This window comes from Epinephelus moara, chromosome 1 (assembly GCF_006386435.1).
Source record: "Epinephelus moara isolate mb chromosome 1, YSFRI_EMoa_1.0, whole genome shotgun sequence".
Classification (NCBI taxonomy): Eukaryota; Metazoa; Chordata; class Actinopteri; order Perciformes; family Serranidae; genus Epinephelus; species Epinephelus moara.
Window position 1 is genome coordinate 38,113,741 of NC_065506.1, and position 22,983 is coordinate 38,136,723.

The 22,983-nt window shown below is 39.8% G+C and overlaps 1 protein-coding gene across 1 annotated transcript in view; it reads right to left on the reverse strand.

Moving 5' to 3' along the window:
* glceb (glucuronic acid epimerase b) overlaps positions 1 to 22,983 on the reverse strand; it is an 86,251-nt gene that overhangs the window by 43,144 nt on the left and 20,124 nt on the right. Inside the window, exon 2 of the mRNA XM_050045464.1 lies at positions 5,758 to 5,872. The gene's annotated coding sequence lies outside the window, so the exon portion shown is untranslated. The remainder of the gene's footprint in view (positions 1 to 5,757; positions 5,873 to 22,983) is intronic.

Genomic DNA, 22,983 nt, shown 5'->3' on the forward strand with positions numbered 1-22,983 from the left:
GGCATAAATAAGAAGGTCAGCTGGGCCTGCCTGTTGGTAAAGTACACTCAGTAGACAGAACCATTGTAATTTTATAAATGTGCAGAATCTGCAGTTACCTATTTGAGCCTGGTCGTTGTGTCTGCAGAGCCTCTCTGTCTCACTGACTGCAGCTAAAACCACAGAGCTGCAGCCACAGCAAGTGGAGAGGTCTGAATATTCATGTAGCAGCACGGAGGACTCACTTTAGGGAAAACTGCCTGATGTACTGTCACTAATGTCTGCCCAACAGCCACTGGGTTTGTTGTGAGTCGTTTTCAAAATAGAGTTGCTTAAAGGGTTTCAAAAGTCACCAAATCAAGTGACACCAAGGCTGCAACTGGGTATTAGTTTCCTAAAAACAAATCTTTAGAATATCTTGTCTGTTAATCAATTCACTTTTTGCTCAGTGCCTAACCAGATGGTTTGTTACAAAGAACCATCTGAGAAGCTGTCATTAGAAACTGAAAAGGTAAGGCACTTCCACGTGATTGGATGAGCTATGTGTCTATCACCATCTATCAACCAACTTTAACCAGTCAGACCAAAGAACCTACCAGTGGGGCCAGCTGGTAAATCAAACTCTTGCCGAAGCCAGTCGGGAGGCATGTATCTTTTTTTCCAACCCACTTTAGATGAAACAATGGCCACTTATGCATATGAAAACACACTGCCAGACGTAAAGGTCCAATGACTGACTGCCAGTCTGATGCTTGCCAGTGCCATTGAAAGAGACTACTGCTAACTAACTAGCTCGCCCACTCAGCGGTCCCTCCACCTCTCCCCATCACTCTGAAACTAAAAAGCCAGTGAGTTTGGTGATCTCGCGGGCAGTGGTCCGGTATCAGACCCCCGGCCCTGAGGTTTACACGGGCTGAATTTGAGTTGCTATAGCCACTGAATGTCCATCTACGCGAAATACAACAGCTACAGTCGCTTAGAAAATAGCATATTGGTAGTAAGGGAGTTCCAACCAGCTCTGTCATCACAGTGTGAGCAGTATGTACAGATGAGCGGTGTTTGGCTTAGCCCCATGCTGCCACAGAGCTGCCAGCTCCAGGGAACTCCACGCTGCGATGAAAGAGCTGGTTAAAAGTCGGCAAAGTTTCCCTTTAACAGCTGAAGTAACTCAAAGTCAGACAGTGACTGTTAGTAAAAACAGATAAACACTGGGGAGGCATACACATGTAAACACAACAGAAATATAAAAGAGGTAGAGCGGCATCAAAACTCAACGCCCTGCCTTTAAGGCGAGGGCTGAGAAGGGGGAGTTTTTTGGCAAGAGTGCTGTTCAAAGCCACAGATTACCTCAAGCTGTGCCACTTCATGGGGTGCCCAGCTATTGATGCCTCTATGAGCCAGCGCCTGCCTTCCTGCGTGCCATTGCCTGCTTTCGTAATGCTAAAGTGGGTGTGGTTTCATCTATAACTAATTAAAAAAACAATCAATGTAGTCGGGGGAAGAGCGAAAACGCCTTCTGAATAGAGAAAAGCCTTCTGCGTCTTTCTTTGCTCTTCTTGCATGAAGAAATACTCTCTGTTCTGATATATCTAGTGCTATTGCAGCAACTATGATAACCTTTTTAGAAGCCACCATTGCTGTTTTCAATGATCAATCGCCTCTTTGTGTCGACACACACACACCTAAACCATGCCCGTAGCTGCCAGTAGCTCCTCACAGGACGCTGCTTCGTGGAAACAAGTGGCACTGACATGCACACATTACTTGAAGCCTGAAAAGATGGATTTTCGTGTGGTCTTGTGATATCCTGAGAATGCAGCTGCTTTACAAGGTAACAAAATGCCAGAAAATAGAGAAAAAAATCAATTTCCTACACATGACTTGCTTTGTCAACCAACAGGACCGAACTCAAAAATATTCAGTTTACTGTAACATAAGATAAAGTACATCAGTAAATCCTCACAGTTGAAACTTGAACCATAGACTGGAACGTGAACCTTTCTTCATGCATTACTTAGAAGAGAGGCAGACGCCCAGCTAACAAACCAACACAGCAGACCAACAAGCAATACTGCATCACTGCTCAATAATAAAGCTTTGTTTAGAGGCAGCCCAGAAGTGAGTAAACTGCTTAAAAGTTAATGTGCCTGTGCGTTTTATCTCTAGTAGGAGGATTAAGCAGGTCATTACCAAAAAGCTTATAACTGAGGCCGACTGAGGGATTAAGTAAACTCCTCATCAAATGGAGGAAAGACAAGAGAGAAATGTATGAACAAGATCTTTCTGCATCATTTTTGAGGCAGGTCATGTTAGCTGCTTGTCCGACAACATCATACAAACAAATGTGGAAGGAAGGAACAAAGGATGTTTAGAAACAAATCATGCTATGGTAGGATTTAGTGCACATGGTATACAGGTGCGGGAACAATAATCTGGACTGTGTAAACTAGCAGTTAAAGGGAAATGGCAGATGTCTGTTTTTTTTTCTTCAGAAAGAATCAGAGCCCTTCATATTTTGAAAACTGTATTTTAGCAAGTAAACAAAACTGCAGTGTAACCAACAACCCAGTATCCTAGAAATTATCTATGTATAGTACTTAACTGCTTTCATAATTGCATTTTTTTTAGTAACGTAATCGTTGACAGGATTTGTGCAAGTGCAAGACCTTAACACCAATAACCCATGGTTCGTGTCCAGAATCCTATCTTGGAAAAGATTGTGATTTCATTTTCTAAAAAAACATAAAAGTAAAGCCTATTGTCTTAGGATTTGGCAATAAATGTATGTTAATTGACTTTAGGGAAAGACTGTTAATTTGAGTCTTGATAGTGTATTGCAAAATTACCTACCTGTTTTGGCAGAAAAATCTAAAATACTAGGGGTGTAAATCACCAGTTTCATCACGACATTATATTGATTCTCTGGACAGCGATACAATATTTGCCGATATTACAAAATCTGCCACAACATAATTTCGAGTCGATGCGATTTAGGGGCCTGCAATCGTTATGAAATGATATTATAAGATCATTTCACATTATCTGTTACAGAAGACGCAGCTACCCCTTTCTTTTTTCTTTTCACCATAAAAAAATAAAAACAGCACATAAATAATGTGAAGTGCAGTTAAGTTAACTTTAACCTGACTCCACTAACACACATTAAACAGCACATGGGATAAGTTAACATTCAGGGTTTTCTGTAAGAAAGACTTTCATTTTAACCCAAATTATCATCTGTTTCATAAATTTTCAGGGTTATCTGGCTTAAAGCCTTGAAGGCAAACTTCTCCAAACAGCCATAATACATCAACAAAAAAAAGTAAAGTATCAAATTCAGCTCGGTAACAACTGTCGAGGTTCATGGACAAAACAATTGTTTTTTTGCCCATTACATTGCATAAATTAGCCTAGCAGCTAGCAGATTTTTTCCTTTAAGTCACTGTATCTCCTGACACAACAACTCAGTTGAATATCAGTCTGCGTGCACCTTTTTTCAGCTGAACATTGTTAAAACAGAGCAGCTAATGTTGCTGCAGCGAGAAGTTAGCAGAGTGAGATGCCATCAAGGCAGGTAACATTACGTTGTGTTTTATCTTGTAACAGCAATGTTTACATGTATGACCTGTATTTTCTCCGAAATCCAAAATATTTTTACACAGCTGATTTATTCCCGAGTAAATAACGTTATCCTCATTGTCTTTCTCTTGGCTGCTTGCCGTCTGCCTGCTGCTGTTTTACGGTGACACAGACTTTCAAAATAAAAGCACATCCTAAAGATGACGATACTGATCAACGTTTTTACTTTGCATCAATGACATTGGATAGTTGATTGTTTAATCAATGTATCGATCCAGATCGATGGATTGTTACACCCCCTATGAAATAAGTTGTCATGAAAAAATGAATAAATTTGTTTAATACCCACATGTATGTGTGTATATTTATTGTTTTTAGATACTACGGTTTGAGGTCCTAAAGACACTGCAGCCATTTTTCTGTATGTTAATGACGCTGACATGAAGCCTGCAGCTTTACCATGTTCTAGCACTATTTAATAAACTGTTTAACAAAAACAACATGAAATGACTCAAGTATTTTCCAGTTAGAAGCAATATACACAGTAATACTGTGTCATCTTTTCTTCTTACATAAAGGGGAAGAGGAAGCTCATTAGATTACCAAGCTTGAAACCAAAGTAAACATCTTTCAGCTTCTTTTTTGGGTTCTTTGTGACTGTAAATGCCTCCTTTGTGCAAATTTTCTGAATTAAACAGCTCCTTTAGTTTTTCTGTTTGAGATTCATATTTACCAAACAACTAACAAATCAGGCGTTAAGTTATGCAACTAGCCGAGCCTCATCATTAACTCTATTAAAACACATGTAAACATGACACAACTGAAACAATACAATTAAATACATTTACTTTTTATAACTTTATTACCAAACAAATTGTACGAGGAATTGTGCAATAAGTGCCAGCATATATTAACGAGACCAATACAAGCTAAACAGTGTGTTCGCTCTGGCTGTTGATGATTTCATAACACAGAATTTATCATAACACACCAACCACAGGACATGGCTGTCTCAAATATCAGATGTGGTATGAAGTGGTGTGCCATTATCCAGGGATTATCTCGTGCTGAATGGGGGTGTGTGTCTCTTGATGCAGACACACATATTACCCGTGTTATACAAGCTAATGAACCCAGAGTTAGTTCAAAGAGCTCCATCTTTCCTTATGCTATCAAAGATGATTCAGTGATGACAAGGGGAGAAACGCTGGGCTTCAGGGGACTTGTTACAGCTATGCTTAATCATTTCATCATACAAGCAAGACTGGGCCATTTTTCACAGGGGACAAAAGAGCATGCAGAAAATGTGAGATTTAATTTACCCATATAATGAAGCCCAGAACAAATTGGCATGCAGAAGAGATTGGGCTGTATATACAGTATGTTATTTAATTTCACATACAGTAATCAAGTTTACTTCATAAAACAAAAATTTGTTTCAGCAAGACTGTGATCATGGGCTGTGCATGAGCAATTTATCTACGCTACATGACATCTAAGGACAGTGATCATCCCAGTTTTTGGGCCTGTATCGGTAGGTTAAAACAACAAGAAGCTGCCAGCTGTAATCGGATTGTCTCACCCAATCACTTAACTATCAGCAACACCATTTAATTTGATACCCATAAGGTGAATGGAGTCGTGCGTAGTGTGGCCATACTTTGGAATGTCACACTGAACCTCCAACTCTGTCAAATACAATGTGCCCAGTCTCTCCACACCACAGACTGTATGGGTTGTAGCAACTGCTGCCTGAATATGAGCTCTGTGCTGGGGACATTGTGAGAGTCCACCTGGCTGCACAGTCTAGCTGTTTTTTGTTAGTGCAAGTTGGGACCATTTGGCGGCTCTGTGTTGGATGTTAGCTGCTGCTGTTGTGTTAGTTCATGCTAACTTGGCAGACAGTGAACTGACTGTTCACCAGCGTGGGAGGAGAGTGGCTTTGGAGGCGGCAGTAACAGAAAATTTGCTGATCTGGCAGGGAGTTTGGATGGTTCAGGTTCAGATCTCTGGTGCAAAAGAACTGAATGCAGGTATTGTTTGACTAGAATCGTTTTGATACAACTTGGGTCTGGGTTATATCAGTTGATACTCAGCCCTACTGACATCAGAATAATAACCTTACTTCACTGATATGTGAGGAACTCGAACATGACTCTATGTTGCCCCGATGAGGACTTTAACAATACTGATACTGACCTCTAATCCATTCACAAGGAAACGGCCAACTGGCTGGACATCCTGTTGACATTCACCGCCGAGTCTTTCCACAGCTCGTTTGTCTGGTATGTTTTGCTTGCAGCTTCCTCAGCACCTAGACGTGACAAAGAAGAAAGTAGAACTCCATTATTATGGCTTAAATTTATTTATAAAAGATAAATAATTATTATAGTAATACTAATAATAGTCATTTTCCCTTCTAAGATTGTTTCATTTGAATCATATAACTTGTCTAAAGAGGTAAAACTATACTTTATCTCACAAGGAAAACAAAGAGAAAGTCCTGAAAATAAACGTAACTTACAGCAGAATTTTGTGCTTTAATATTAACTACTACAACTTACAACCCATAGATTATGGGCAGCCAAGCCCTGCAAGCCTTTGACAAGTGTTTGCCCTAAGTATAATAGCATCAGGTGCCCAGGTTTGTGTTTGCTGTTACAATTTACGACCCCTAGATTCATCCTGTGACTCCCTCTGTGGGTCCCGAGTCAAAGGTTGGGAACCACTGCCCGCTTGTGTTGCTCCTTACATTCAACCCAAGTTTCTGTCGACAAAATGACATTTTTCACTGAAGTGCATCAATTTCCATCAATTTCAAATGCGTGCTTATTGTTATTCAGAGTCACACTGGAGTGGAAATGTAAGGGCAGGTTTGGGCAGAGTTCATTCCAGCATGCATTGAGGGGAAGTTAGAAACAGTGGACAGGTAGCAGGTCTACCACATGTTAAATATTCACATGGCTGACAGGATTTAAAGTATTATGCAGGAGAATGAATTCCTCAGTACTTTGAGCATCTTGGTCTGAACAGGCTCCACATGAAATCCTTTAACAGGCTAAATGTTTCCGGAGGTAAATTATGATTGATTGCTCCTGCACACTAAGCAGCTTTTCAATACAAACTTTTCTGAGGGTTACAAAATCATCAGCTGTTGCAATTCTTTCCCACTGCTGCTAATTATAACCTTAAATCAATGCTTCATGGACTCTGACACTGATGCTCTATAAATTAAGACGAGGAAACAAATACATAATTGTAATTGTGCCCATGATGAATTTGTAGGCTTTCCGACAGCAGGGTCATTAATGTATAACCAATCTATCAGTGCAAATACGCTGAGAGTGACATGGATACTTTACTCTGCAATTAATCTCACCACTGTATTTCTAGCCCCTGTTGAAACAGGCCATTAAACTAAAGAAGGTGCTAAATCGCCACATCAAAGAGAGAATATTGATCTTTTTATGAAATGTGCTTATTGACAAAGCACTTAAATTAGATATTGTAGACATAAAACCAGCTGGACTCTTTCTGTCATCGCAGGGGCCCCCTGTAGTTTTACAGGACGTGAAGAGAAAAAGGCTTGGAATAGGACAAGGTGAAATGGACGACACGTCATATAATATAATTCAATCCAATTAGGAATAAGTTAAATGAGTCAAAGCGCCGGCCAAATCAATATGTGAGAGTTAATGCTGATGCAGATTTTTGCTGGTATTCACCTTCAGTGTCTTTCAGACTACAGGTTGAAGACAGATGTGAAGGCTTTTTGTCTGTCACAATATTTACCGTACACCATCCCTGGATAAAAACACAAAATTTCTAAAATTATTTAAGATAATCTATGCTCAAACCCTGTAGCTACTTCCTACATATACGATAAAGACTGTATAGAGGTCTGAGAAAGAAAATAAATTAAATATTTCTGAGATAATTATGCTCTAATCGCACAAAGGGAGGATGTGTGTTTGCGTAACCTGCCTTCGTTTGAATGATGGCACATGTTGTACCCAGACAGAGTGAAAAGGAAGTAGAAATGTCAGCAGTCTTAATCAATATTCCCTGGCTACTGTATGGGTGTACTGACGCTTTTTTGAGGCAGGTGTGCTGCAGGCAGATGGTGAGAAGTAGAAAATGAGAGTAAACGTCAGCCTAGAGCAGCTCATTATTCTTGGAGCTTATCCTGCACCACTCCTGCCATCTATGCATTTTCCAGGCAACATTTCATTCTAGATATCTCCTCTCTCTGAACATCTGGATATAGTGCCGTCTTGCTGAAAGGAGCATCTCAGCTGAGCTGCTGCGCAGGCATCCACGAACAGAGGCCAAATTCAGACAGTCAAGAATAACACACCAATCTATACATTCTGTTATACGAGGCCATTCAAAATAGCATGCATACGTGTTAAACCAACAGAAACACCACATGCACTTGGAAAAGTATTTGTGGTTGAGAGCACATTTTGTTTCAAGATGAAATAAAAGTGTTAATAAAACATCTTAGTTTCCCCTGCAGTGTTTTATAGTGTTCCCTGTTAGCGTCTAAATAAATGATTACATATTTACAAAACGTAGTTTATTAGGTACTAAGGCAGCCGAATACAACAGTCCTGCATTAAATCAAGCCTTCGTGAAAGTTACAATGTTTAGCTTTAGTTGAATCTGTTTTAGAGAGGTGTTAACTCAGCTTTATGATCATTTTGGACGATGTAATTTCTGGTGCTCTTAAATTGTATTGCCCTATACCAACAGGTGTTTCTATTATTTTGTAATCTTCATTTATATCACTGAAGGTAAGCCAAACAACAGAAGCACCTCTATGTATACTGCAATACAGGTAAACAGCTCCACACGCTACATCCTTGATCACTTTGAAGGATGTAGCGTGTGCAAAATAGTAGAAACACCTGTTAGTATAAGGCAATATAATTTGAGAGCACCAGAAATTACACTGTCCAAAATGATCATAATGTTGAATTAACACCTCTCTAAAAACAGTTTCTACAAAATCTGAATGTTATAACCTTCATAAAGGATCAGATTTACTGCAGGACTGTTAAAGATAGGATAGGCTGCAATAGCTTCAGTTAAGGGTGCCAAATAAACTGGCAGCTAAGTGTAATATTAAGCTTATCAAAAGGACAGTTTACCCCCAAAATCAATAATACATATTTTTTCCTATTATCTGTAGTGATATTTACAAGTCTAGATTTAGTGTGAGCTGTCAAAGAGTTTGAGATATTGGCCGTAGAGATGTCTGCCTCCTCTCAAATATAATGGAACTAGAGGTCAGGGCACTCACCTTGTGGTGCTCAAAGCTCCAACAAATTGCATTCGAAAAACTCAACATCAATTTCTCCTTTAAGAAATCATGACTTGGTAACAAAAGATAATCCACAGATCTTGCTGTGAGCAGTTTCATGTAGGAGCCATTTTTTTCCCCAACATTATCTTTATTGAGTTTTCAAAATGCTTCCAAAGTACATAAATATACAGAGATAAGGGTGCTCTCACATCAAAGGGGACGTCAGGAGCAGCTAAATTATTGTCCAGCATTCAAATTGTCCTTCTTTGCAAGTCAGGTTATGAGATAACATAGAGCAACACTTAGGTGAAAGTACAAGTATAAAAAAGCAACAACAACCAGAACAACAAAGGTTGTAGGTAAAGTTGTGGATATTTCCTTAATCCAGTTAATGAATTTTGGTTTACTGGTACTCCTCCATGAGAGTGCCATGACTCTTTTTGCAAGCAGTAAACATAAATCCAGGGCAGTGATTATTTTTCTACACATATGATGTCTATCAGGATATAAACCTAAATAAATAGTAATAATAAATAGTTTAGGGTCAAGAACTAATTTTATACCTAGTATAGTCTCTAAAGCTTGTTTAATCTCCCACCAGAACTGTTGGACTTTATTGCATTCCCAGATACAGTGGAAGAACGTCCCCTTCTCCTCTCCACACCTGAAACACAGGTCTGGGGTGGCATCATTATACTTATTAAGCTTTTCTGGCGTCACATATGTCCTCATTAGCCAATTATATTGCAGTACTTTGAGGCGAGTATTGGTAGTTTGTGTTTGTGCTTCAGCGCACGCTTTTTCCCAGTCCTCCTGTAAATCTTCCCTCCAGGCGTTAAGTTTCTGTAAAGAAGACTCAGAGGAACCCTCTGCTAACATGTTATATAGTTTGGAGATAATTCCCTTTCCAAAGCAATCTTTTTTCATTTCCGTTTCCAAAGTGGACAACGGGGGGATCGACAAACACTGGTTTTGAGATGATCTAATAAAGTTTCTCACCTGTAGATATTTAAATTGATGTTTGTTTGGAATGTCATACCTGGCAATCAACTCCTCAAATGACATCAAAATCCCACCATCTGATCCCATGAGATCCCCTATTGTCTTCAAACCTTTTTCGGCCCACTTCCTAAAACCAGGGTCTGCTCTGCCTGGAGGGAAAAATTGGTTACCCCATATCGGGCTGAAGCGTGACAGAGAGGAGGATTCACCTAAATACTTCTTAACCTGATACCAAATTATAATCATATTTCTGACTATAGGATTTTTTGTCTTTTTTTTCAGCATTTCGACTTTTGCTGAGTATATGTACTGAGGGAGAGGGAGAGGGACTGAGCAGTTTTCAATATTCATCCAAGGTGGGAGGGACTTATCTGTAAAATAATGCATCATAGTCCTCAGTTGAGCTGCCCAATAATACCAAAGTGGATTGGGGCACCTGAGGCCTCCTCGATCATACGGTAGGTACAAGAGTGATAAACGTAGCCTCGGTCGTCTATTATTCCAGGAGCCATTTGCTTTTTACCAAACTACACCTGCCAGTTGCATCACCACGCAGGAGGACGCTTGCTACTAATGGGCGAGAGTCCTAGGGTGTTTTCACACTTGTGTCTTTTCAGCCCTATGATAAGTGGACTCAAGAGCAGTGACTCAGCACTCCTAGAGAACTCTCTAAAGTGAACCGAACTCAGACCAGCTCGGGGGGTACTCTGAGTTCTGTTCGCTACAAGGCCCTCACTTGACCTATTCAGTTAACCTGTGCCTTGTGAACACACAGTGCTCCAGGTTTGCTTTGCTCTTTGCCATTGTATTCAGCCCTCTAGATCACCTGCTGTTGCACTGAGATGCTTGAAAAAACAGAAAAAAAACACATCAGCCTGTAACGCTTGCAAGGACACAGGACGAGGAGTAGTTTGGTCCATGGTAGGTACTGCACGTCCCCAGATGTGGGAAGTAGAATACATCAAACGACAAAAGTCTACAGCTGAGAAACACTGAGGTTTTCCTTCAATTTTAAGATAATCTGAAAGCGAGGGGCTTCATAACCACACTGCAGTGCCACATCAGAGAAAAACAAAACAATATCAATATATATAGTGTGAACAGAAAGAGGACAGAGGCCCCATCAGACCTGAAGTCGACCAGAAAGAACTGAGTCATCTTTCAAATGAACTGACAATGTGAACACAAAAAGAACTGAGTCCCTTTTCTGTTGGTCCACTTTTTGGTGCACTTTAAGAGGACTGAGTTCGGTTTGTTTAAAAAGGACTATATGTACACTGATGGCAACCTTCTCTGTTGAGCTGTAACGTTAGCTAGCACAGTGGCGCTATGCAAGCTAGCAGTAGATGCACACTTCCTTCCGTGCTGTGATTCGTTCTGTTGTCGAGTGTAGTTCGATAGAAAGAAAATAGTTCCTACATGAAACTGCTCACAACAAGGTCTGTGGATTATCTTGAGTAACCAGGTCATGATTTCTGTAAAGAGACATTGCTGCTGAGTTTTTCAAATGTATTTTTTGAAGCTTTGAGCACCACAAGCTGAGTACCATCTAGTTATATAATACTGGAGAGAAGGCAGACATCTCTACAGCCGATATCTCCAACACTCAGCAACTCACACAAAACAGTCTAGACTGATAAATAGCACTTTGGGTAAGGAGGACAATAAATATATTTTTTTATTTTAGGGTGAATTGTCCCTTAAAGCTTTAGGGAAAACAAGAAGTGGTGCTTCATCAGTGAGGCGACACCTTTTAACTACATTAATAATGAGGTGCGATGCATCAGGATGTGTCTGATTTAGCTCAGCAGGTGACTGATTACCGATGTCCTGGAGTCAACCCTGCATATAGATTGATTTTTAAAACAAAGTTTAAATGACTGGATTTTAAAAAGTGGTTATTTTTGCCACTTTTCATTTGATTGTGACAGTATGTGTAAGAGATGTTTTGGACTGCTCTTGTCTTGTTCAAAACACTCCTTATCTTCAAGAGATGTTTATCCAAAAAAGCAAGCGTTGCCAAAAAAATAAATAAAAAAGCAAAAAGTAGTTGATGGACTATGTTTGAGGTGATAAAAATAAACACGTCTTTACATGTTTATCATAAATAAACATCCTCTGTGACTGTGGTATGAATTACTTCTAACAATCACTGGAGCAGAAAACAAAACAACTTATTTGCTGATATAATAATAAAAGAAAATGTCATCACGCCAGACTGGTTGATGAAGATCTTAATTTCTGCAGAAGTTTAATTTCTTAAGTTAAACTTAGATCCAGGGGAAAAAAAAGCATTGGTTATAGAAATAATCTCTTAAGGATGTGTTATGAAGGGCGATGAAAGCCAAAAAGCACTCCAGCTCCTCTTCAAGGTGGCTTAGCATGTGACTCTCAAAGCTTAGCACTGCGCTGACACCATTTTCACAGCCTTTACGTATTGTCCCATTCAATCGACCTTTCTTAAGCAAGGAGTTGACACTTCGCATATGAATCATGAACATCAACTTTATAGCTCTCCCCTGTGAATATATTTTGAACATTAGGCTGAGGATATTTCTTTTACGGCGTCTTGACTGAGAATGATATTAGGTCATTAATTATTCTAGTTGCTCCTCATTTGCTGCCATCGTGACACAAGCAGCCATCTATCAGGACTTGTAGTTGGGGTAAAAAAAGAGATGGAGACCCATCTGTTGGGCATTCATAATACATCCATTTTCTCTGGGGAGTCAGTGGCTGGCCAAACACTGAATGATCACACCACTGATGCCACCATGACGCCAACCATCGTTGACCATCTGATGCCCAAAGCAATATCCAAGAATTCTGCGTCTGCAAAGTGAAGAGCTCAGTTAATTGAGATTTCTGCTTGCAGAGCTGGAGTGAACTGATTAAATGTGATCACTTCTTATCGCACATTTCATCAACTCTGCCTCTACACACACACACACGCACACAAACCAGAGACACTGTGATAAACACATTTACAGATTCAATACAAATGTCAGTTTTACAGTCTTCCTTTCAATTATTGTTTGGAGCTGCAATTAACAAATATTAGGCGTTATTCTCCAAATTCACCCAAAGTTTTTTCTGCCATTTATTCTTAGGAGAGTCTACATCAGATTCATGACGTTCTTAAACGGCAGCAGTGTTTGCACCTGTGTTCTTATCACGATAAATCCAAATGTCCTCTTCAGTTGAGAGCATGTCCTAGTTGATCCTAATTAGCATAGGTTAATGCCCTGCCGATCCCCATAAAAGGCCATGAGACTGCAGGGACGTGTGCACACAGAAACTGAAGAAGAAAAGTTGAGAATTTTAATGCCCAACTGAAAATCTGAAAAGAGTGGAGCACTGGAATCCAGCCAAAAAAATTACAAAAGAGACGAAAAAACTCAAGGTACTTGTGCAGAAAGTGAACGGCAAACAAGCCGTCATATTTAGTAGCATCAGGACTGGATGAACAATGACATAAAATAGATGGATGACATGTTAAAAATACGCATTAATCATCCACTCGCCCCACAAACCACAAACTTGTCAGGACTCAAGACAGAGATGATCGCTGAGAGAAGATAAGCGTACTGTTTATGGTGGAAACGCAACGGGTCTAGGTACCATGTCATGTTGCTTTTGGTTCCAAACGTACCATACAGAAAATGTTTGGTAGAAAGGGACTTCTTTGTCCCACCCGTCTCAACTGCCATTAATATTTTCTAGCATGATCAATCACTAATTATTAGACATGGCATGGTTCCCATTAACATAACTGATGTGTATTAAAGTGTTAATGTTTATTTTAAAAGACCATGATGCTTTTTGTAAAGTAATCAAAATAATTAATAAAAAATGTGATCATAAATTATAAAATTACTATTGTAATATTTGTCTTTTAATATTACTGTAGAATTGAAGAAAATGCAATAACCAATTATTCTGGGTTTTAAGGAGGAATTTCTTCTTAAGAATAATTGGTGAATGAGGCCCATTCTTCTTGATGATTTGTTTGGTAAATTTATGGTCTAATTAAATCACAGAAATATGCATAACCCAAAAATCACGACACTGCCAAAAACAAAGATCTTTACTCCCCCCCATTCCCCCAAAAAAGCCACAAACCTTAGGGCCCGAGCTAGTCACCAATGCTAGGCATATCCTCCCAAAGCATCGGCCCCATGCCAACCTCTCCCAACTCTCAAAACATTAGGGTAATTTTCACACTGGATTTAGCGAACAAAGGGGGTTTCAGTGGGCCTGCATCACATGCTGGGAGATGCGTTGTGGTTGTCACAAGTGTTCAGGAATATAGACAGTAAATTCTGACGTTATTTAGTGGTGCTTTGCATATATTTAGGGGCTCTGTCACTCCTTTTTTGTGCCCAGATTGGGCGCAGCTGTTCATCCACTGTTTGTGCCCTTCTTTCCCATGCAGATACTATTTTCTATTTGTGAACACCCTAAACGTAAACTATATATTTCCACACTTCACCTGTGGCATGATGAATTACTTACCCTTAAATAAACATACATTCTTTAGCTACTTTTTGCATTCAGTCATTAGATCATGGTAACATCAGCGTGAGAGTGACACACTTAAAGGATGAGGCAACAAGCACAAACAGGCTCTGGAGAGCAGGTTGACTCAGTGCGCAAACGCAGAACAAAACACAGAAACTTGAAAACTAAAGCGTCTCCAAGAGCCACTCCTGCTTTGCACTCCAACTCTTAACTGAAGAAACAGGATGAAGGGATAAGACTTGGAGTGGGAGGCGGCAAAGACAAGCTTGCAAGAGGAAGCCAAGATGAAAGTAAATAAGAGTTTGGAAGTTTTTGGAAGCTGAGTAAATACCCTCGGTGCCTGTCAAGACCCTGTGGTGCTCTCTGTAGTGAACTCTGCTTTCAGGTTTGTAGGCAAAAACTGGCAGCAGGAAGACTTCAGCATCGGATTCCAGCAATAAGTCACAGAAGCAGCAAATAAACATACACAACAACTTTTAGCAACAGCAATAAACAAGTTAAAGCACAGGAATTATTTATTATCTCATTAAGCGTGCAAAAGCTGAAACTGTAAACTTACATCCACCCAACTAGTGCCCACGAGACTTCTTTTACATATATTTAACTCTGCTGCAAGCTTAGAGTCAAAACTCATCACATCATATTTGTTCTGCAACTAACCATTATTTTATGTTATCGATTCATCTGTAGATTTTGGGGAAAGGAACAATCACGGAATGGAGAGACAGAGTTGTCTCACCTTTAACATGGCAGCAGAGGGAGTGACAGCACCAAGATGACATCTGTATATAAAGGAAAGCCGGCAGGACAGGACTGGTTCATGTTTTGCCAATGTGTTTTGTGTGCAACCCACCGCGGGGAGATTTAAAAAGCCAGTGGTAGCGGTTAGAGGCTAACGCGAAGAAGAACAGCGTCCAAAAATGTCCGCATATTGGGAAAACAATGAGGTCTGGCAGCTCCTTACCCTCCGCGCAGAGGACGAGATTAGCCACCATATAACAGGGACAGTAAATGATTTGTTACTTCCATGTTATGCCATTGTTATTGTTTATAAAGCGCTGGGGATACATAAGTTTTTTTGTCATGATGCTGGTGTTGTCTGGTTCTGTGTAAAAATGCAAAGCCGCTGTAGAGATGGGACTTTATAGCGGCCCTATTGTGCAATCTCCGTGTAAAAAGGTCTAATGAGCAGCAAATCCTTAAATGTGAGAAACTAGAACCAGTAAATGTGACAGGCTTTAGCTTGAAATGATTATCTGAATATCAAAAAAGCTGACAATTACTTTTCTGTTGAAATTTTTTAGTTCTAAAATGGTTGCCTGGGTCAAGATCTTTGAATATGCAGACTCCACAGAGTTGTTTAAATTTACTGAGTCATCTGGCATTGTGACATCAAACAGTTTCTCAGTTTCTCAGATAAAATAAAAAATGAAAAGTGAGTGCCGCAGGGGGCTGATGGCTAGCTAATCAATACCAAGGTCCGGACTAACACCAATGTCAAGGTGTTGTCAAGCGCTGTCAAGTGGTGCGCCAGGACTGATGACGAGTAATAACTATGGCGAGAGCGATAGACAAGATGGACGCTGCTTTCAAGGCTGTTCTACATCAACACAGTGTAACAAGTTGACAATTCTGTCTGTTATTAGGCAACTAAAATGGAGCTGATGTCTTTCAACCAAATTAAACAGTTTTCAGAAACCAAAAACAAATAATTATTGCCTGACTCCACTGACCCAAAAACCAAAATAAAGGGCCAAAGAGTGCAGGAAAACATATTTTGTCTTTGAAAGGACAGATGATGAGCACTCGTGCAGAACAAGAACAGAAAGACAACTGACACGAGAACATGTCCTACTGGCCTCTGTGTATCTGATGAACAGCTCTGAACTTGTTAGTAGCACAGACACCTCGGTGTGAGCTCCGAAAAAGCAGAGGGCTGTGCCCCAGCTGCCTTTCACATGAAGACAAGACTTGCATCTTCAGAACCTTGTTAGTTCTCTGAAAAGGCCACCGACTAGTTTGGAATATTAAGCAGCTCATGCTGTCGGAAATCAAAAGGATTTTGGAAGAGAGTGGGAAGCTTCAAAAAGGCTTTGATGGTATATATCGCTCAATCTCCTGCAGATATGACGGAATGAAGAAATAAAGATAAGGGAACAAAGAGCTTCTGAGAGAGGAGGCTGGCTGAGGTTATTCTGCTCCTCTCAGAATTCTGCATATGCATATATCATTATTCCGCAATCAGAGAGACTTGCTCTTAAAATGTCAAGACTTCTGACTGGAAAGACTGATAGCACGTGAGAGACAGAAATAGAAAAAAAATAGGAAAGTGGGACAGCATAATGTTTCAGGTCATTTCTTGTAACAGGCACACTCAAGTACGGCAGTTGTCTCACTTCCAGTAATGTCCAAATGTAGACCACATATACAGCATTAATAAGTAAAGAATATGTCGGTGCTATAAGGCCTGGCAATGCTGCGTCTGTACTCTGTGTGGAAAAGGAAGCACCCGTAGATATGAAACCCCAAGTGTACAAAACTTTTTGGATGACTCAAGATTCACTTTATGTTTCTAGTGTGTCCTCTGCTGGGAGAAGGAACAGTAATTAGGGTGTGGGAATGAAAAAACAGTTTCCTTATGAAGAAGAAGAGGGGATGGAGGCAGGAAGCAGAGCGAAATCTTTGTTATGATTTCTGTGTGGGAGAGGAAGCATTTCATCCAATTCTCTCCGGAGGAATCTAAGGTCAGGTTCCTAATGAAATGATTGGATCACCAGCGGTCGTTGCAAGAATAATTACAGAAACAGCAGGTTCCCGCTGAAAGATTTAAAGACAAAGGCACACTGTGTCATTCTCAGCCAAACATGTTGATCTAATAATGGCACTCCTGTTTCAGTTAAAAAATTAACCGTCACTTTGCAAAGAGATAAGATAACATGTCTCATGTGATACGTCCTTCCTTTAGTCACGGAAAAAATACGTTGTTGCCCTTGATGCTTGAATGCAGTCTTTGGTTAAACCATATTCAATTTCAGAAAGAAAGGTGAAGACCTAAAGAGTCACAGTTTAAATAATTAAGACGGTCTGTTGAGAGATTTAATTTGTAAAGCACCCTGGCTCACTGAGTTGAAGAATTCACCAGAACTCAAGCAACAAGGTTGAACATGTCTGGCAATGGAGGAGCGGTTAATGGTTCTTCCCAGCTGAGTCTGTCTTTGATATATTCTGCAGGGTTACCAATAAATGCCCTTTTCAAGATAATTATTACTCCAGTTAGCGTCCTGTCAATTTCACGATTTCGCTCTTCCCTATAATTGCTCTTATATAAATCTCTTCAACCTCTCTCTGCAGCTCTCAGGCCATTTTCTTCCCTCTCTGTTCATCCTTCCATCATATATGTAAATATGATCACACAGGAATATGTTAAGGGCAGTAAGGCTGTTATACTTGGTGATTCAGGGATGTAATCTTCTTCTACTTTTACAGATTGTACAACAAGGCCATGCCAACTCTTTGGCAGTGTTCACAAGTCTATCAGCTTGTAACTCGGTTTGTAACCCAGAATGTCCATGTGGCTTGGCTGCAAGATTTCCTGCCATGGTCCAAATGTCTACTGGAAGCATTTCAGAAGTGGAGCATCTGAAGAAGTCTCTTGTTCTCACTGTTTATTACAACACCATGATTAGGTACCTTTAATATAGTCATACTGGGGCTGTCACTTTTCCCAAAAACCAAGATCAAACCAATTTTAAATGACACGCAATTTGTTCAAATGAATTCTCGAAGCGCCTCGGCTGTCTCACTTGGGTGGCAAGCTAACGTTAGTAGGTGAGTCCGTAGATTTGTCATCAGAGCAGCTCTGTACAAAATACAGCCTTGTCTTTGCTAATAATTTTTTCCATGTATGGTGCAGAACCCATAATACTAATCCACACACTACTTTTCAGATGCTTTGGTGTGTTAAATCCACTCAGGATGGCTTTGCTCGCCAACGTCCTCTGTTTTAGTAGCAAACAATATAGCGTCTTTGCTTAAGCTTAGTTTACTTACAGGTCAAGAGGGCATGCAACAGGTAAAGCTGCTGGTGAACTTTTAGAGCAACCACTGCTGAAACACAAGGCAAACTAACTAAAAAACTTAGAAACTAAATTAACCGGTATCCTGTGCTAACAGTCTGTAAATGAACGGTCTGTTGCGCTCATAGACTGTAGATTTTTAATTCGAACAGTACATTACAGTTTGAAATTTAACTATGTTTATTGTTCTTAATCAAATGTTTGAACATCAATACATCTGCCCACTTCACCATTCTGTTAATAACTGAAAAAATGATCATGTTAGTAGTGCTATTTTACCAATGAACCAATTCTTTGTCCCAACCTCCTTAGTCACTGTTGCTAGATCGGACAAGCATGACAAAAAGAAACAGGCTTCAATGCCGGTTCGGTTTAGTTGGATGCTGCAGTGTTCATTAGATCATTTCTGGACGTCACGTAATATTGTGTAGGCTTTCGGTCTCAAAGAAAATGGGAAAAACCACACATTCTTAGAGACCGAGGATGACAAGACATGTTGCTCCTGCACTGGCTGGTCTGTTCCCTTTTTCCCTTCTGGGGATAAGTAATGGTTTTCAATGATTCAATTTACAGTGCTACCACTAAAACCATACATGATTAAGGTAAAATGATTTCCACTTCATAATTTCACCTGTCGCTCTCTATTAAAAAGTCCTGTGCACACATTGTCTGAAGTATGTATCAGGCCAGGTCTATATGTACACTGATTTTTTTTTATCAACTATACACTCCTGTACAATCTAATGAAATTCAATCTAACTGTCCTCCATGAAGTCTACTCTGGTGTTGCCTATAATGTTCAGTTTTTGTTGACACCATCATTAAGGTGTAACTTCACTTATGTTTTAGCATTGAGGTCATAGTTAGTGATGGTGTTTTTAAAGGTGTTTCTGCCCTCCTTATGTGTGTAAGTAGGGAGGACAAAGAATCAGAAACATCTCGGTGGTGTAGTACAACACCACTGCTAGCAAAGAAAAAGGTTGAATTCATTACACAGCTGTTGTATTAAATTGCAATAGCCTGCACAGGTGTACCTTCGAAAGTGGCCAGTGCATAGTGCACTATATTTACACTCCCCCATTTAATTTGTGTGGCCAAATGTGCTATTTATGCTCAATATAGTACAAAATAATGATGATTCATAAGTGCCCGAAATTTAATGCTCACTACAGCGTAAAGTACTGAGTGTATATTATATATGGAGTAGTTAGGGACTGACAGAGCTGTGCTGCACAGCCATCTTTACTGCAGGTGGAGACATTAATGACCTCATTCACTACCTGAAGACAGAAACCTGCCTCTGTGGTAGGTAATGGTGCTAAACCAAAAGAAATGAGTCTAAAGGTCCATTAGACAAAACCCTGGACAACAAAACGCAGCTTGAAATTAACTAAGTGACAACTGGGTGATTACAATTTATTCTTTTATCTATAGATACCTATTTCTGCAACGACCCATCTACATGTACAGTGTCCATTATATCATCCAACACAAACAAGGCTCTTCCCTTGGTTTTATAATCACACTGTCCTTTCTACATTAGATGGATAAAGCAGGTTGAAGATATGACATTGAGATAGCCATGGTCCATCAAATCCGTCATTGCTAACAGGGCTGTCAGAGCTGAGCTGAATGGCAAATGTGCTACTCAAGCATGGGATCGGTTGTATAGTAGGTACGGGCAGTGAGAGGCAGAGGAGAGGAGACATGCTGGTGCTTTGATGGTACAGCAAAGCCTATTTACTCAGCTGCACTTCTTCATATGTGGAGCTCCACAGAGACAGCAAATTCACACCCTTTTCTGCAGTCAGCATTCCCAAGGCTTTTTGACTTCAGCAGCATTCATAATGAGAGGAAAGATGTGGCAAAAATGTAAAAGAAAAAAGAGGAATCATTAAACTCTCATGCAAAAATAAATGATCTGCTCACACTGTCTCCTAGCTTGACACTCAAATTAACTAACACAGGAGATCACCATGTAAGAGGGCAAATAGAGGTGCTGCATGCCATCTGACAGAAACTGTTTATGTTTTCTGTTTGTGCATTGTCCAAAATATTGCAAGTGATTGAATTCAGAGTATCATTTTTAACAACCACTAATCTAAAGGAAACTGACTTTAAAATTTGCTTTTGGCCAGTCAGGAGAGGAATTCTAAAATGGCCTCAGTCATGCAGCTTCTGATGTAGGAGAAATTTACAGCCTTCATCTCTCTTGAAGCCAATCTCTTTGTGTTTGCGTGATTGACTAAAGCCTGCTCAAAACTTTGAGAACAAAGGCACTTTTACATCTCCTCTACCCCGCACTAGCCAGCACTGATTTACAGCATTCATCTGGGACTCCGCTGAGACTTTGAATACCACTTTAATAACTCGCTGAAATTTTGATTCCTGTGAGCTGCATCTAAGGGCGATTTCCAGATTCCAGTTCAACTAACCTACATGTCTTTCGACTGTGGGCGGAAACAGGAGCACCCAGAGGAGACGAGCTCATGGGGAGAACAAGCAAACGGCACACAGAAAGACCAGCAGATTTTCGCCTTCTTGGCAACTCTGCCAACCACTGAGCTCCTCTGCTGCCCCATCGTGTTGTAAACAGCTGAGTAATTTTTTAAATGTTGCACAAAGTTTGTCTGTATTTGACAAGTTAGCTTCGGTTTCAATTCCCTTTGACCTGCAAGTCTGAGCAGAAGCTCATTAGCAGAGAGGCTGCAGAAATTAGAAAAACATATCCTGTTGTTAAAGGACAGAAAAGAGCAATGGGAAGTTATTCAGCAGGACTACAGCTAATGCTCTATTGCAGAAAATTAAATAAACTCCAGACATTTTACAGACACCAGATAAAATTAGATAAAATACCTCCAGTACCCTCTGGTGATTTAAGACATCATCAAAACTGCTAATTTGCTATTTCAATTAATTAACGAGATTCTAACAGATTACACATGCCCTTTCTGTTCAGAAATGAGATGCATCAAAGGAACTCAGATACTTAAGGTGTGGACATTTCTGGGGCAAACAGTCACTTGTGCAGTGAGTTTAGCTCAACACCATAATTAACCAGACATGATGCAAATAAAGGCCACACAGCTCTTATAAATACTGCCTTCAAATGCATTTAAACCCAAAAGTTTCATGCTGGTATAGTGCCTGGTCCTTATGGTGCCCCAACAGCAATTAATACAATCTCAAATATTCAAAAATTTGCATTATATTGTAAAAATGAGTAACTATCAATAATGAACATACTGTACAGTATCTGTATAAGGAAAAAGTGTAGTCAGTATATGCACATTTTAAATTATTTTATTTCCATTTTGTCCAGTTTGTATTTTTGATATATTTTTATCCTTATTTGTCTCTTAATCACTTTTTTTCCTATTTATTCTCTTGCATCTGACTCTTGAGCTGCTGTAACGTGTGAATTTCCCTGGTGTGGGATTAATATAAGTCTTACTAGTCCTAGCAGATTTTATCTTGTCTTAAATATTTTTTTAAAAATCCAAGAAGTTACATTTTCACCATTATCTGTTGGTATACAAAGAATCAGTGAAACATTACAACAGTGAAATATAAAACCAATCGCTCTATATCAATATTGGTTTTAGTGGTATATTTTTTTTTTCATACCTTCTTGACATTTCACCGAGATATACAGTATATGAAAGTAGTTGTGTGTGGGAGCAGCAAGTTCACTGTGTTCCACAAGCTCTTTCAGCTTAGCTTATAGTTCTCTTAGCTTCCTTATCTCATCTACACCTTCTAAATTAAAGTTTCTCTCGTCCACAGAAATAAGACTAACTGCCTTGTGAACTCATGGTAACACACATCATCAATCTCCACGCAACTAAATAAAACTCACCAGCCTCTCTGTCTCTCTCTGCTGTTACTTTTAATAGCATTAGTCCTGTAAAGTTATCCCCACCCAGTGATTCCCACAAAATTAGAATCTATGTGTGGTGGTAACTGATGACGGAAAAAGAACTTTCAGGGTTTTTTGTATCATCCTGTGTCCCCTCTCAAGATTTAAAGACTTTGGTGGGTCCATGGACACAGAGCAGGCAGACGTCTTCAGGAGTTCTTTCAATCGTGAGTGGCACTTTGAGGAGGTTTGATTTGCGGGATGGATAATTGATCCGTTGACCTGATCACAGCCAATCAGATCAAATCAATAGACTAGAGGAGCGGCTGCTGCAGATACGAGTGAATGCAAACTTTTTGTCCCAGCATAATGAATTATTAAGTTGCGCCTGGTATTCTGCTGCTCTGTCTGTGCTCCGCAAGTGTGGTTCAACACATAACTGAGTGGTATATACAGTGGTGTGAAAAAGTGTTTGCCCCCTTCCTGATTTCTTACTTTTTTGCATGTTTTCCGCACTTAAATGTTTCAGATCATCAAACAAATTTAAACATTAGTCAAAGATAACACAAGTAAACACAAAATGCAGTTTTTAAATGAAGGGTTTTATTAATGAGGAAGAAAAAAATCCAAAGCTACATGGCCCTGTGTGAAAAAGTGTT